The sequence below is a fragment of the Somniosus microcephalus genome, chromosome 27 (genome assembly GCF_052327205.1).
Source record: "Somniosus microcephalus isolate GS21.2 chromosome 27, FLI_Smic_1.0, whole genome shotgun sequence".
In the NCBI taxonomy this organism is placed as follows: Eukaryota; Metazoa; Chordata; class Chondrichthyes; order Squaliformes; family Somniosidae; genus Somniosus; species Somniosus microcephalus.
The window spans coordinates 26,914,632-26,930,973 of NC_141013.1; the positions used below are offsets into that span (position 1 = coordinate 26,914,632).

Genomic DNA, 16,342 nt, shown 5'->3' on the forward strand with positions numbered 1-16,342 from the left:
TTTGTTTCTGGAAAAATTCGCACTTGGGGCGATTTGCTCGTAGGCCCCGTTCTCTCAGCCTCGTGAGCACCTGCTCCAAGTTGGCAAGGTGCTCGTTGTCGTTTTCTCCTGTTACAAGGATGTCGTCTAGGTAGCATTGAGTCCCCGGAATCCCTTGCAGGACTTGCTCCATAGCTCTTTGCCAGATAGCCGGAGCTGATGCCACTCCGAAAACCAGTCGATTGTACTGGTACAGGCCTTTGTGTGTGTTTATCGTGAGATACTTTTTAGAGGCCTCCTCAACCTCCATCTGTAGATATGCCTGTGCTAAGTCAATTTTGGTGAAACGTTTCCCTCCGGATAGTGAGGCGAAAATATCTTCTACTGTACCGTGTGAAGAACCGGGTTTACGGTCACCTTGAAGTCCCCACAGATGCGAATTTTTCTCTGTTCTTCAGATTTATCATTATTCAATGTTTTCTTCATGACCGGGACGATGGGTGTTGCCCACTCGCTCCAATCTACCTTGGATAACACGCCTGCTTTTTCCAAATTCTCCAGCTCTGCCTCGACGGCTGGACGAATTGCGTATGGCCCCGGCCTTGCCTTAAAAAACTTGGGAATTGCCGCATCTTCCACTTTTATTGAGGCGGTGGCGCCTTTCAGGGTTCCTAGTTCCTGTTGAAACACTTCTTTAGCGTTAGCCAAGATTTCTTTTAATCGTCCAGGTATGATGTCATCATTATTTTTTTTCTTACTGGTCACCGTCAGTGCCTGAATGGAGTGCCAGTCTAAACGTATCTTTCTGATCCATTCACGTCCCAACAACGGTGGACCACCATCTTGCAGAACGTATAAATACAACTTCTGCATTTCCTTGCCGTTGTATACAACAGGCACCCTTATTTTCCCTCTGGGGTATACTTTCTGCCCCGTATATGTCTTCAAGACAATGGATGTGTCTTTCAAAGGTATATGCGGAAATAGCCGCTCGTAATCCTGTCGACTCATGACGGTCAGAGCTGATCCTGTATCTAGCTCCATTTTGACTGGGGACCCCGCTATCGTGAGGGTAACCCAAATGGTCTGGTAATCTTCTTTGGCAATTACATTATGTAATTTGAGACAGCTTAGTCTCTTGTTTCCGGAGTCGCTATCGCTCTTCTGGTCTTCGGAGCTACTGTCCGTCATCATTTGTACCTTTCTGTACTTTTCCTTATTGACCTTTTTACTGTCAGCGGATTTTTTTCCAGATCTGCATACACGTGCAATGTGTCCCATCTTTCCGCATTGCCTGCATGCTTTGTCCTTGAACCAGCAGTCCTTCTGGTCATGGGTGGATCTGCCGCAGCGATAACATCTCTCGAAACCCCGTGTCATTTCATGGGTGCCGAAGTCCTGTGGCTTTTGCTGTATCTCTGCAGCTCCTCTTGCTGCTGCTTCGTATGATACAGCCACACTGAAAGCCTTGTCCAGTGTCAAATCTTTCTCAGAAAGTAGTCTTTTCTGTGTTCCTTCGCTTAGGAGACCGCAGACGAATTTGTCTTGTAGAGAATCTGCCAGTCCTGCCCCGAATTGGCAGTGCTTTGACAGCTTTCGTAATTCGGTGAGGTAATCAGCGTTACTTTCATTCTTGTGCTGATTCCTCCTGAAGAATTTGAATTGTTCCGCTATCAGCAGCGGTGTTGGGTTTAAGTGCTCCTGTAAGGTATCAACAATCTCCTTAAAATTCTTGTCCATCGGTTTGGCTGGAGTGATCAAGTTTCGTAACAGCCCGTATGTCCTTGCGCCCATCAGATTTAGAAGTACCAATGCCTTTTTATCATCCGCTACTTCATTCGCCTTGCAATATACCTCCACTCTTTCCACATATGTGGTCCAATCTTCTATATCACTATCGAAAGCAGTAATATTGCCAGTCTTCGGCATCTTGAAAATCTAAAATAGCGCTTCCCGCGCTTTTCCTCCGTCCCCGATGGATCAAAATGGTGCCTCCCGCGCTTTTCTTTCTTCCCCGCCGAGTTAAGATGGCGCCTCCCGCGCTTTCCCGCCGCTGCCGACGCTGTTCTCCGCGGTTCCCGTTGCGACCTGCAGCTTTTCGCGGTATTTCTATTTTTTTTTAATGTATATCTCTTCAATAGTTTCTCCGTTACTTGGAGAACCGTTCCCGTCATGGAGCGGACCCTCTGGGACTTTCCCCTCCCTCTGCTCGGTCTGAACGCCGACCTGCTTTGCAGCACCGGCCGCCCCCTGAGTGCTTCACCCTCTGTCTCTCTTTGCTTCTGCTTCCCGACTCGATGCCCGGCCCCGTTGCAGAGCCACCCGATCGAGCTCTAGCCCGCCGCAGCCCAGGAAGGATCAGTGCACTACCTGCCACCAGCCCGTTTAGCTGGTGAAACCACAGTTTTTTTTTTTCTCTTGCTTCTGGCTTCGACCTTCGTCTGAGGAATTGATCCCCTTGAGGTGCTGCCGAATTGCAGGTAAGTTCGTTTCTAACTCGTCGCCACTGTTAGATCCGTGTGTTAATGGAGACATGGAATGCAGGAGTTGATTTAACAAGTGTTTACTGAACAAAGTCTGGAGGTGAACTAAACTACACGAGACACTACACAGGCTTATATACCCGAGTGGTCACTTCCGGTACTACAGCATACAGGGGCTTCAAAAACATAGTTCCTCTTAAAGGTACATACACTACAATTACTTCATCCAATTTGTCTTATTGTTTAATCTTTCTGAAGGTTCTTCCTTTGGAATTCGTGTCTTATCTCTCTTGACTCTATCCTCCTTGACCCAGCAAGTACAAGGCCCGACCCTGTCTCTCTTAATCATGGCCCCAGCCAGAGCTGTCGCACTTTAGCCAGTCGCTATCTCACCTTCATCTAGCAAATGGCCCATTCTGAGATGGATACCTTAGCCTCCTCAAATTCCTTTCATTCTATGTCTTTTCCTAATGAACTTTTAATTATCTTCACAAGCAGTTCTGCTAAACAAACTCCAAATTCTATCTGTAGAGATTATAATATGGCTATTAGTAATAATGGAAGAAACATAGGTTGGGCCTTCACTGGCCAAATTAAAGATACAGTAACAAAGTCAAAACCCTAACTTACAAACAACAGATAACTAGCCTGGCAGGGCCATCCTATGGGCCCTCGTGTGGAATGTTTATGTTTCACCTAATCTAACTGAAGACTGTCTCAAATTCTAATGCAAGCTTTCCAGGAAAATGAAACTTATCATTTAAACACAGTATTATTCGTGTAGCCATATACATTTTTAGGCACCCCTAGTTTCTAACACAGCTCTGTTGAGGTGCAAACCGACCTCCCCCAGAACCCGTCCCAATAACCCAGGAATCTAAAGCCCTCCTTCCTGCACCATCTCTCCAGCCATGCATTCATCTGCTCTATCCTCAGGCTTGCTGCCTTCAAAGGAGGTCAGTGTAAAATTATAAAATACACACGTGGTTAGGATGAAATTTGTGAGGCTCCACTTTCAGCATGGAGCCTCAGTTGACATGAGCACAACATCAAAGAACAAGGTGTGGATGTCAGCACATCCCATTTGTGGTGATTCATTTCAATGGCTGAAGAATTGGGAGTTCAATGAATTGGTGCACATACCTGTACACCCAATTCTTTGATCCGTGCTCCCTCCGAGTTAGGGAAATTAGGGATAGCATAAGATCCAAGGTGAGGACATACAAATTGGCCAGAAAAAGCAATAATCCTGAGGATTGGGAGCAGTTTAGGATTCAACAAAGGAGGACAAAGGGATTAATTAAGAAGGGGAAAATAGAATATGAGAGTAAGCTTGCAAGGAACATAAAAACTGACTGTAAAAGCTTTTATAGATATGTGAAGAGAAAAAGATTGGTGAAGTCAAGCGTAGGTCCCTTACAGTCAGAATCAGGGGAATTTATAATCACAGAAATCACAGAAATCACAGAAACCCCACAGTGCAGATAGAGGCCATTTCGGCCCATCGAGCCTGCACCGACACATATCCCACCCGATCCCCGTAGCCCCTACACCAACACATATCCCACCCTATCCCCGTAACCCCACGTATTTAATCCCCCTAACATTAAGGGTCAATTTATCATAGCCAATCAACCTAACCCGCACATCTTTGGACTGTGGGAGGAAACCGGAGCACCCGGAGGAAACCCACGCAAACACGGGGAGAATGTGCAAACTCCACACAGACAGTTGCCTGAGGCCGGATTCGAACCCGGGTCCCTGGCGCTGTGAGGCAACAGTGCTAACCACTATGGGGAACAAAGAAATGGCAGACCAACTAAATACATATTTTGGTTCTGTCTTCACAAAGGAGGACACAAATAACCTCCCAGAGATGTCGGGGAACATAGGGTCTGATGAAAGGGAGGAACTGAAAGAAATCAGTATTTGTAGGGAAATGGTGTTAGGGAAAGTGATGGGATTGAAGGCCGATAAATCCCCAGGGCCTGATAATCTACATCCTAGGGTACTTAAGGAAGTGGCCCTAGAAATAGTAGATGCATTGCTGGTCATCTTCCAGAACTCAATAGACTCTGGAACAGTACACATGGATTGGAGGGTAGCTAATGTTACCCCACTATTCAAAAAAGGTGGCAGAGAAAAAGCGGGAAATTATAGACCGGTAAGCCTGACATCGGTAGTGGGGAAAATGCTAGAGTCCATTATAAAAGATGTAATAGCAGAGCACTTGGAAAGCAGTGACAGGATCGGACAAAGTCAACATGGATTTACAAAAGGTAAGTCATGCTTGACTAAACTACTGGAATTTTTTGAGGATGTAACTGGTAAAATAGATAAGGGAGAACCGGTGGATGTGGTGTATTTGGACTTTCAGAAGGCTTTCGATAAGGTCCTGCATAAGAGGTTAGTGTGCAAAATTAAGGCACATGGGATTGGGTGCAAGGTATTGACTTGGATAGAGAACTGGTTGGTGGACAGAAAGCAAAGAGTTGGAATAAACGGGTTGTTTTCCGAGTGGCAGGCAGTGACTAGTGGGGTACCGCAAGGATCGGTCCTAGGACCCCAGCTGTTCACAATATATATTAATGATCTGGACGAGACAATTGGATGTAATATCTCCAAATTTGCAGACGACACAAAGCTGGGTGGGAGGGTATGCTGTGAGGAGGATGTCATGAAACTCCAGTACGATTTGGACAGGTTGGGTGATTGGGCAGAAACATGGCAAATGCACTATAATGTGGATAAATGTGAGGTTATCCACTTTGGTGGCAAAAACAGGAAGGCAGATTATTATTTGAATGGCAATAGATTGGGAGAAGGGGAAGTGCAAAGAGACCTGGGTGTTCTTGTGTACTAGTCGCTGAAGGTAAGCATGCAGGTGCAGCAGGCGGTTAAGAAGGCAAATGGTATGTTGGCCTTCGTAGCAAGAGGGTTCAAGTACAAGAACAAGGATGTCTTGCTGCAGTTGTACAGGGCCTTGGTGAGACCGCACCTTGAGTATTGTGTGCAGTTTTGGTCACCTTACCTGAGGAAGGACGTTCTTGCCATGGAGGGAGTGCAGCGAAGATTCACCAGGCTGATACCTGGGATGGCAGGAATGACGTACGAGGAGAGATTGTGTCAATTGGGCTTATACTCACTGGAGTTTAGAAGATTGAGAGGGGATCTCATCGAAACCTATAAAATTCTGTCAGGTCTGGACAGACTAGATGCAGAAAGGATGTTTCTGATGGCCGGGGAGTCCAGAACCAGGGGTCATAGTCTAAGGATAAGTGGTAAGCCATTTAGGACTGAAATGAGGAGGAATTTCTTCACCCAGAGAGTGGTGAACCTGTGGAATTCTCTGCCACAGAGGGCGGTGGAGGCCAGTTCATTAAATATATTCAAGAAAGAGTTGGATATATTTCTTGAGGCTAAAGGGATCAAGGGATATGGGGAGAAGGCAGGGACAGGGTACTGAATTTGGATGATCAGCCATGATCTCATTGAATGGCGGAGCAGGCTCGAAGGGCTGAATGGCCTACTCCTGCTCCTATCTTCTATGTTTCTATGAAAGCTGAGCTTTTGCAAAAGTTACCTGATACCTTTTTGATATGAAATTCCCCAGCTGCACTTTCTCTGCATAGTAACTGTGAAGATCTGATTTACAGTTATCTTAGGTATCATTGCATGCTTCTAGCATGCAAGCACTATAGAAAGGAAACAAATCATCAGTCTCGTTTAATAAATCATTAATAGAAAGAAACATTTTTCCTAAAGAGTGGTTTGAAGAAACTGCTGAATGTAACAGAAGCATCTGGGGACGTTTCTCTAAGTTACAAATGCTGCATAAATGCAAGTTGTATCATCTATTAACCACAGTCTCCTACTCTAATTCATTTTCCCAAACCCCCCAAACTGTGCAACTCTTTACTTCTCTCAGCTTTTCATCCTACAATTAAAACCCAAGTTTGACGACACCTGCCCACGACTGCGTTATCTCGTCTTCTCTCCTCCTCCTTTCAACTTTGGTGGTGTTCTGAACTGCGCTCAGTTCCCATCTAAGTTTTCCCAAAACCTACTCTGGAAGACCTAGAGACGGACATTAAAGCAATTTAATCACAAGCATTACAACTTAAACCTCCTCTGAATGTAATTTCTTTAAGACAAATTACCCAAAATGAGATATTAAACGGAGTTATATTTTCAATTTAATTGTATTTTAAGATTACAACATAAATTAACTTCTCCATTAGCCAGTGAATCATTTAAAAGTTCAAGCTTTTATTGTTCCTAATGGGATGGAAATGAGATACAATTGAGGACACTGGTGAGTTATATGTTGATTAGGTAATGGAAAAAGTTTTATTCAGCTTCTTTTGAGATGTGGCAGATTTTATTCGTAAAATTAACGGATCTTCCAGAATTCCATTCAAAATTCTAAGCTTTTGGTACGAGAAACAAAAATAAGTGCCTTTCGCATGTAATTTGTTTTCTGAGAACCACTGTTCAACAGTCCCATTATTCCATCACTCTTCCTTTTACAATGTTCTTATTTTATTAAAAAATGTCGTTAGGAAGTAGCTGGAGGCTACTGGTTTCTCTTATACATCACTTTTTTGTTGTATTGGTTGTGAATGGATTTTCTACATACACCAGAGGCTCGACTCGCAAAGTGACGCATACATTTTCAGATGCAGCATCTGTTTGTTTCAGACATATGTTAAATCTACATATGTGCTTTACTGGGGGAAATGGCACAGATGGCTGACGACCTTCTAATCTCACTGCCTCTGAAGCTCAAGTCACTATTTGGGCTTTTTTCGGGACAAAATTCTGCACGTCGGAGGTCTGTGCCTCTAACAAACCTATTTGGTTTCTGCAAACTGAAACGGGGCTGTATTCGGCCAGCAGGACATTTCAGAAATGCAGAGTTTTATTCCACATTTCGAGCAGGTCTTAAAATGAGAGTTAGGGCTAAGAATTGATCGATTTGTTAAAAAGGCATTTTCTGATAAATCATTTTGAACAGCTGCTGAAGAATGAAAATATGTGTAGGGCCCATTGCTATAGATGCCATTTGTGAGTTTTACAGCAGGCAATATCCCAACAAACGATCAGAAGCACCATTACATGAGGTACCACCTGTAGGTTTGCAAATGATAAAAGCTTGGATATAGATTGCACCTCTACATCCTCAACTTACCACAGCTTCTCTCTGATTACCAAGATTATGTTAAAACAACTTTAATTAGGGGTGCTGAGTGGTGCAGCAGGTAATGCAACACGAGTTCAGCTTTTACAATTACACAACATAAAAAGTAAACTAAACAGCATGAAGACACAGGTCCCACTATGGACATACACAAAAAGTGTAACGTTTGTTTTGATTGGCTCAGCCTTTTCACCAGAATTCCATCTCATCTTTAAACAGTAATGAAATTCTTCAAGTTCTGCAAATTTCACTTCAATAATTTAATCCTTCTTCTTCTTAGGCAGTCCCTCGGAACCGAGGATGACTTGCTTCCATATTAAAAATGAGTTCTCAGGTGGCTGATGAGTCCAATGCGGGACCTACAGTCTCTGTCACAGGTGGGGCAGATGGTGGTTGAAGGGGCGGGTGGGTGGGGTGCTTGGGTTGACGTGCGCTCCTTGCGCTTGGCTTCCGCTTGCTCCCGGCGAAGAGACTCGAGGTGTTCGGCGCCTTCCCGGATGCTTCTCCTCCACTTTGTGCGGTCTTGGGCCAGGGATTCCCAGGTGTCGGTGGGGCTGTTACACTTTTTCAAGGAGGCTTTGAGGGTGTCCTTGAAGCGTTTCCTCTGTCCACCTGGGGCTCTCTTGCCGTGCCGTGCTGGAGCTCCGAGTAGAGCACTTGTTTTGGGAGTCTCGTATCGGGCATGCGGACAATGTGACAATGTGATTGAGCGTGGTCAAAGCTTCGATGCTGGGGATGTTGGCCTGAGCAAGAACACTGACGTTGGTGCGCCTATCCTGCCAATGGATTTGCAGGATCTTGCGGAGGCAGCGTTGGTGACACCTCTCCAGTGCTTTGAGATGCCTGCTGTACATGGTCCATATCTCTGAGGCGTACAGGCATACGATAATTTAATACAGCTGACTTAAGGGGCTGGATTTTCCAAGCCCCGAGGAGGTGGGCATGGAGGCGGGGACAGCCTGTACAATCGGAGAAAGTGGGGGCGGATGGCAAACCCGCCCCCCATCCAGCCTCCGTGCCCACTTGCCAGGAGGCGGGAAGATGTGCAGCTTCGGGTCCCATCTCCTGGAGGTGGGAAAGGCTTTTAATCCTTTTAGCTGCCTGTTAACAGGTAGAAAAAAGGATTAGTGCCATTTTACCTTCACAGGTGAAGGCTTCCCGACCTCGGAGAACCCCGTCGGGTTGGAGGAGACGTGGAGGAGGTCTGCGGTGGTCGGAGGCACCTGGAAGTAAGGTGTAGAGGTGAGTGATGGGTGCAAGTGTGGAGTAGTAAGTATGCAAGGTGAGTGATTAGTTTACAAAAGTGTTCACTTACCTTTTTTTCCTTCTATAGCCTTTAGCTGCGCTGGATCAGGAGAGCGGACATCCACCTTGTCAATTTCAGGTAATGGCTGATGGACCCTGCGATCCATCAGAAATTTACTTATTTTCAATGTTTGTTGAGTCCTCACCACAAAGACTCATCAAACTACAGAGAATGTCAGTGTTTGACAGCTTCACAGAGCTGTCAAACGCTGTCATTTATTCTTTCAAGAAGTCTTGACAGATAGCACATCTGACGTTGACGTGATCTGTCAGTGACTTCTTCCCTAATTGGCCTGCTGAGCCCGCAGGGCGGGCTTAACAAGCTCAATCAGGGGAAAATCCCTCTGAATGGTCAGGCGAGGATGGAGGCGGGACAATGACACGACAAGCAGCTGTCCCGCCTCCAACTCACCTCCATTCACAAAATCCAGCCCAAGGTATCTGGCTGTGGGTTAAGCAGCCGGAAAAAAAAATCCCTGTTGACAGTCAGACCATCTGATTTTTAGATGAATCTAATGGTAGAAAATACATAGACAAGGTTCATAACAACTACCATCAACAGTTTGGAGTAATCTGGTGGCCCAAAGTGGCTCTAGCATGCTGAGATTGTGCCTGGCAGAAACCAACACAAGTCAAAGATCAAGACTTAACATTTTCATTCCAGCAATGAATAATTTAAATATTTGGCAATTTGCTTGGTCGCCTGTGCTTCCCTCAGATTTAATTTGCATAGGTAGTGGATGGGCCAAAAAACAAACATAAGTGCCATATAAATTGTACCATGGGATAGTGAGCAGATGCTCAACACGGTCATCTGAAATTCCACTCTGCAATATTTTAGCAGAGCCGTTTACTCTGTTTAAAATAAATGGGTTAATCTTCCACTAAAATAGCAGAGATAGGAACTTCAAACATACAGTATTAAGCATTGTACATTAGTATTCCACTGTGTAATTTTAGAGCTAAGGCGAATTAACAAAAGATTTTCACAGTTGGTTGCCTAGATTTATCGGAGGTCACTAGTAATCTGCTCACCCACACCTGGAGACATTTACAACAAACAAAAGCACATTGTAGTTCGTTTGAAATCATGCAAAAAATAAATAAAACAACAGGATTTATATAACATTATACTTGTGGGCGGTATGGTGCATGCCACAAATATGAGAAACATCTTCAGCACTTCAAGGTACTACACGTTACTGCATTTTATAAAATATTTGTTCGGGTGAAAGTTTGAGTACGGTGTAATTGATGGCCTGTGACACAGATATTCTGATGAGATAAATTTATCAAGACGAGGTAGATTAAGCTTTCGTGGCAGAAATCATCTTCAAACCTGATTATAATTTCCTATTTGGAGTATAAATACTATGGTCGGAATTTTATCGGCAATAGCAACAATTTGTGGCCATAAGCCAACATTAACTGCTAGAGTAAATTTGTGGCCTGCTGGCCAGGAATCTCTACTTAATGAATTATGACCCATTTGTGACTATAGTGTGTAATTGTCCAAGCTCCACTATAGAATAGGGGATTGGAGGTTTTGAGCTGATTCTGGCAGTACACTTAAGTGCTTCAATCAGCTCTCTGCCTTCCTAGTCTTGTATATTTAACAACATCCTGCTTCTTTCACTAACTTTTTGTCAAGGGCTAAATTCCCAAACAACTTGTGGTCAGGTTGAAGAATTCTTGAATGTGGAAGTGATGGGACATGGGTTTTCACCCATGATTTCCCACATTGGGCCGAGGAGGTGGAAGATTTCCTTTGTTTGCTCTTTGTAGAGAAATCAGAAACTTCAGTATAAAGAACACACTTGTACCTTTGTAGCAAATTTAACAAATCATCCCCATAATAAAACATGGATTTCAAAAAGCTGCCAACTGGAATCCAAGTACTTCTGCTCAGCAAGCTCACCACCACCTCCACCTCCCAAAGAGGATCAATACTTCCATTAGAAGGGTTGGAGTATAAAAGCAGGGAAGCCCTGCTACAACTGTACAGGGTATTGGTGAGACCACACCTGGAGTACTGCGTACAGTTTTGGTCTCCTTATTTAAGGAAGGATATATTTGCATTGGAGGCAGTTCAGAGACGATTCACTAGGTTAATTCCAGAGATGAGGGAGTTGACTTATGAAGAAAGGTTGAGCAGGTTGGGCCTATACTCATTGGAGTTTAGAAGAATGAGAGGTGATCTTATCGAAACATATAAGATACTGAGGGGGCTTGACAGGGTAGATGCAGAGAGGATGTTTCCCCTCGTGGGGAAATCTAGAACTCGGGGACACAGTCTCAGAATAAAGGGTCGCCCTTTAGAACTGAGATGAGGAGGAACTTCTTCTTTCAGAGGGTCGTAAATTTGTGGAATTCTCTGCCCCAGAGAGCCGTGGAGGCTGGGTCATTAAATACATTTAAAGTGGAGATAGACACATTTTTGCAAGATAAGGGAGTGAAGGGTTATGGGGAGCGGGCTGGGAAGTGGCTTTGAGCCCAAGATCAGCCATGATCTTATTGAATGGCGGAGCAGGCTCGAGGGGCCAAGTGGCCTATTCCTGCTCCTATTTCTTATGTTCTTATAGGAACAGGAGTAGGCCATTCAGCCCCTCGAGTCTGTTCCTACCATTCAATGAGATCATGGCTGATCTGTGACCTAACTCCCTATACCCACCTTTGGCCCATATCCCTTAATACCTTTGGTTAACAAAAAGCTATCAATCTCAGATTTAAAATTAACAATTGATCTAACATCAATTGCTGTTTATGGAAGAGAGTTCCAAACTTCTACCACCCTTGTGTGTAGCAGTGTTTCCTAATTTCACTCCTGAAAGGTCTGGCTCTAATTTTTAGACCATGCCCCCAGTTCTAGAATCCCCAACCAGCGGAAATAGTTTCTCTCTATCTACCCTATCTGTTCCCCTTAATATCCTGAAAACTTCGATCAGATCACACTTTAACCTTCTAAATTGTAGGGAATACAACCCTAATTTGTGTAATCTCTCCTCGTAACTTAACCCTTGAAGTCCGGGTATCATTCTGGTAAACTTACGCTGCAGACCCTCCAAGGCCAATATATCCTTCCTAAGGTGTGGTGCCCAGAACTGCTCACAGTATTCCAGGTGTGGTCTAACCAGGGTTTTGTATAGCTGCAGCATAACTTCTACCCCCTTGTATTCTAGTCCTCTAGATATAAAGGTCAGCATTGCATTAGCCTTTTTGATTATTTTCTGTACCTGTTCATGACATTTTAATGATCTATGTCCCTGGACCCCTAAGTCTCTTTGGTCCAAAGTGGATGACCTCACATTTGTTTACATTGAAATCCATTTGCCACAGTTTTGCCCATTCACTTATTCTGTCGATATCCCTTAGTAATTTTACGCTTTCATCTACACTGCCTACTATCTTTGTGTCATTGGAAAATTTATATATATGACTTTCTATTCCATCATCTAAGTCATTAATAAATACAGTGAATAGTTGAGGCCCCAACACAGATCCCTGCGGGACACCACTTGTCACCTCCTGCCCATTAGAGTACCTACCCCATTATCCCTACTCTCTGTTTCCTGCTGCTCAGCCAATTTCCTAACCAGGTCAATAATTTGCCTTCAATTCCGTGGGCTTCTACCTTAGATAACAGTCTCTTATGTGGGACTTTATCAAATGCCTTCTGGAAGTCCATATAAATAACATCCATAGACATTCCCTTGTCCACTACTTCAGTCACCTCTTCAAAAAATTCTATCAGGTTTGTCAGGCATGACCTACCTTTCACAAATCCATGCTGGCTCTTTCTGATCAACTGAAAATTTTCAAGGTGTTCAGTCACTCTATCCTTAATTATAGACTCCAGCAATTTCCCGACAGATGTTAGGCTAACTGATCTATAATTCCCTGGTTTCCTCTCTCGCCATTCTTAAATAGCAGAGTGACATGCACAATTTTCTAATCAAAAGGAACGGTTCCTGAACCTAGAGAGCTTTGGAAGATTATAGTTAGGGCATCTGCAATGTGCTCACCTCCTTCCTTTAAAACCCTGGGATGGAAACCATCTGGTCCTGGGGATTGGTCACTCTTCAGTGCCATTGTTTTCTCCAATACTGTTCTTTTACTTACGTTAATTTTAGAGTCCCTGTCCCCGATTCAATATTAGTTTCCTTGGGATTTCCGGCATTCTATCCGCTTCCTCTACTGTAAATACTGACGCAAAGTAATTACTCAACATGTCCGCCATTTCCTTATCATTGACAATATCACCACTTTCAGTTTTTAAGTGGCCAACATTGCTCCTGAGTACCCTCTTTTGCCTAATGTAATTTTAAAAACTTCTTTGTATTGATTTTAATATCCCTTGCAAGTTTCTTTTTATACACCCTTTTTGTAGCTCTATCTGTTTTGTGACCCTTTGCGGTTCTTTGTATCTTTCCCATTCGCCAGGATTTGTGCTATTTTTTGCATTTTTGTCTGCTTTTTCCTTTAGTTTTATGCTGCCCCTTTACCTCTTTAGTCGTCCATGGCTGTTTATTTTGGGCAAATAGAGCTCTTGCCCCTCAGGGGTATAAACTGGCTCTGTATCACATTAAATTCTTTTTTAAACATCTCCCACTGATCTCCTGTCGTTTTACCCATTAACAGATTTGCCCAGTTTACTGTGAACAGTCTCCGTCTCATCCCATTGAAGTCGGCCTTACCTAAATCTTAGTAACTGTTTCACGTTTCTCCCTTTCAAAGGTAACGTTGAACTCGATCAGGTTATGATCGCTATTGGATAAATGTTCACGCACAGTTAGGCTGTCAACTAAATCTGGCTCATTACTCATTACTAAATCTAATATGGCTTGCCCCCTTGTTGCCTCCAGGACATATTGTTGTAGAAAACTATCCCGGACACACTCGAAATTCACTACCTTTCTGACAGGTGCTAGTCTGCTTATCCCAATCTATATGAAAGTTAAAATCCACCATTAAAACCACTCTGCCTTTAATATACGCTTGTTTAATTTCTGCATTTATACAATCTAGCACTTCGCAGCTGCTACCAGAGGGCCTATACACAACTCCCACGACAGTCTTAAATCCTTTCCTATTTCTTAATTCTACCCATAAAGTCTCCACTGCCTGCTTACCTCTCTTTATATCCTTTCATCATTTAAGTGATTTCATCCTTAATCACTAAGGCTACTCCTCTCCCTCTGCCATTTTTCCTATCTTTCATGTAGATCTTATAACCTGGTACATTTAGTTCTCAGTCCTGACCATCTTGCAGCCATGTCTCAGTAATGGCTACAATGTCATACCCTCCAATTTGAATTCGTGCATGCAGTTCATTCAATTTATTCCTTATACTCCGTGCGTTTGTATAAAGAACGCTTATTTGGGCCACACACCCTAGCCTGTCCTTCAGCTCTAATGTTTTACTCACGTTTCTTATTTCTCTCTCCCTGTTTAATTGCTTTACATATTTTTAGTTTTCCCTTTACCTGTAGTGCCTAAAGCACAATTTCTGACTGTTACTCTACTCTCTTCTGTTTCGTTTGTTTTTGAGCGATTATTTGCACATTTTCCACCTGAGCCCTCCCCCTCAATTTACTAGTTTAAAGTCCTGTGACCGCCCTATTTATCCTTTCCGCTAGGACCCTGGTGCCAGATGGTACAGTTCCTCCCTCCCTGTGCCAGTGCCCCATGAAATGGAACCCCTCTTTCCCATAACACACCTTTAGCCACTTAGCTCAGGTAATAATCCAGAGATTATAACCCTTGAGGTCCTGTTCTTTAATTTAGCTCCTAGTTCCTGGTACTTCCCAAACAGAAGCTCTTGCCTACTCTTCCCCATGTTGTTGCTCCTAACATAGACCACAACGACTGGATCCTCCCCCTCCCTCTCCAAAATCCTTTCGATCGAGATGTCCCTTACCCTGGCACCTGGTAGGCAACATACCATGTGGGACTCTCGGTCTTGCTTACAAAGGATGCTATCTGTCCCCCTAATTATAGAATCCCCAACAACTACCACATTACGCTTCCTCTCCTCCTCCTCCACCCTTAGGACAGCCTCCTGCTCCAAAGTGCCCATGGTCCGCATTCTGGCTGTCCTTCCAACAGTCTTTATCCTTATCCTCACAGGTAGCAAGTACATTGTACCTGTTGGATATGATCAGTTTCTGTGGATCTTTGTTCCCTTTCTTACCTGGGTTCCCCTTACTCTACACACTATCGGTCACACCAACCCCATTCTGAACCTGCACCTCTCTACGAGGTGTGACTGAAGTCTGGAGCAAACTGTCCAGATACTCTTCCCCCTCCCTTGGCGTGTCTCCAACTCGCACTCCAGCTCAATGACTTTGAGTCGGAGAGATTCGAGATGGAGACATCGACTGCCGATGTGTTCACTCGGGACAGTCTCACTGTCCACAAACTCCCACATACTGCAGTCCAGACACATATCCTGCTCTGCAATTACTTAGGGGTAGATTTTCCCGAACCTGTCGGGAAGAAGGCGGGACTTCCCCTTTCTGGTTTTTGACCCGCCTACTTTGACGTCTGGCCAATCCGCGCGATTTTCCCTTGATTGACCTTGTTGAGCCCGCCCAGCAGGCCAATTAAGGGCCACCCGGCAACAGGTGACGTCACAGACTGAAATTTCATCTGTCAAGAGTCCTTGACAGATGAAATATCAGTGTTTCACAGCTGTTTGAAGCTGTCAAACACTGACAGTCTGAGTTCTGACATGAGTCATTCTGCACAGACTCAGTTAGAACTCTTACCGGCACTCAAAGCTGAAGGCTGTCACTTTTGACAGATCGCAGCCGTTCAGCTTTCAGTTCCGGCTGAGTGATGCGCTCCTGGCGGCTACAGGAAGAAAGGCTGTGAAGGTAAGTACAGGTAAGTAAAAGTTCTTTACACACTTTAGACACATCAAACACACTTACCTTTACACTCATGCACCCATCACTCACCTGAGCACTGACATCGCGACCCCTCCAACTCCTTCAACCCGACGGCCCGCCTGCTCTACCTGGCGTGATTTGGAGCCGTCGGGAAACCCACACGAAACCCCTCAAAACAGGGATTAGGCTAAAAACTGCCCGTTAACAAGCAGTTCATTGGCACTAATCCCTTCCCGCCTGGTTTCGGCGGGTCCCAGTGCGGGGCGGGTACCCGCCGCCCCTGAAACTTACGTGGGGCGGGGTTTTGGGCGGGATGGTGTCGGGACCTCCAAATTTGGGATTTTCAGCCTCCGCCCGCCTGAAACCCCGCCTGACGGCTGGGGGGAAATCGGGGCCTTAGTCTAACCTTATTTTATTTATTTAATTAGTTAAAATCTTTATTCAATGATTATTTATAGTTAGATTATTTATATTAATATAATTAA

General features: G+C 44.4%; 1 protein-coding gene across 10 annotated transcripts in view; it reads right to left on the minus strand.

Moving 5' to 3' along the window:
• The window catches only part of unc13c (unc-13 homolog C (C. elegans)), a 794,870-nt gene that overhangs the window by 222,370 nt on the left and 556,158 nt on the right, over nt 1-16,342 (minus strand). The gene's annotated exons all lie outside the window — the stretch shown is intronic.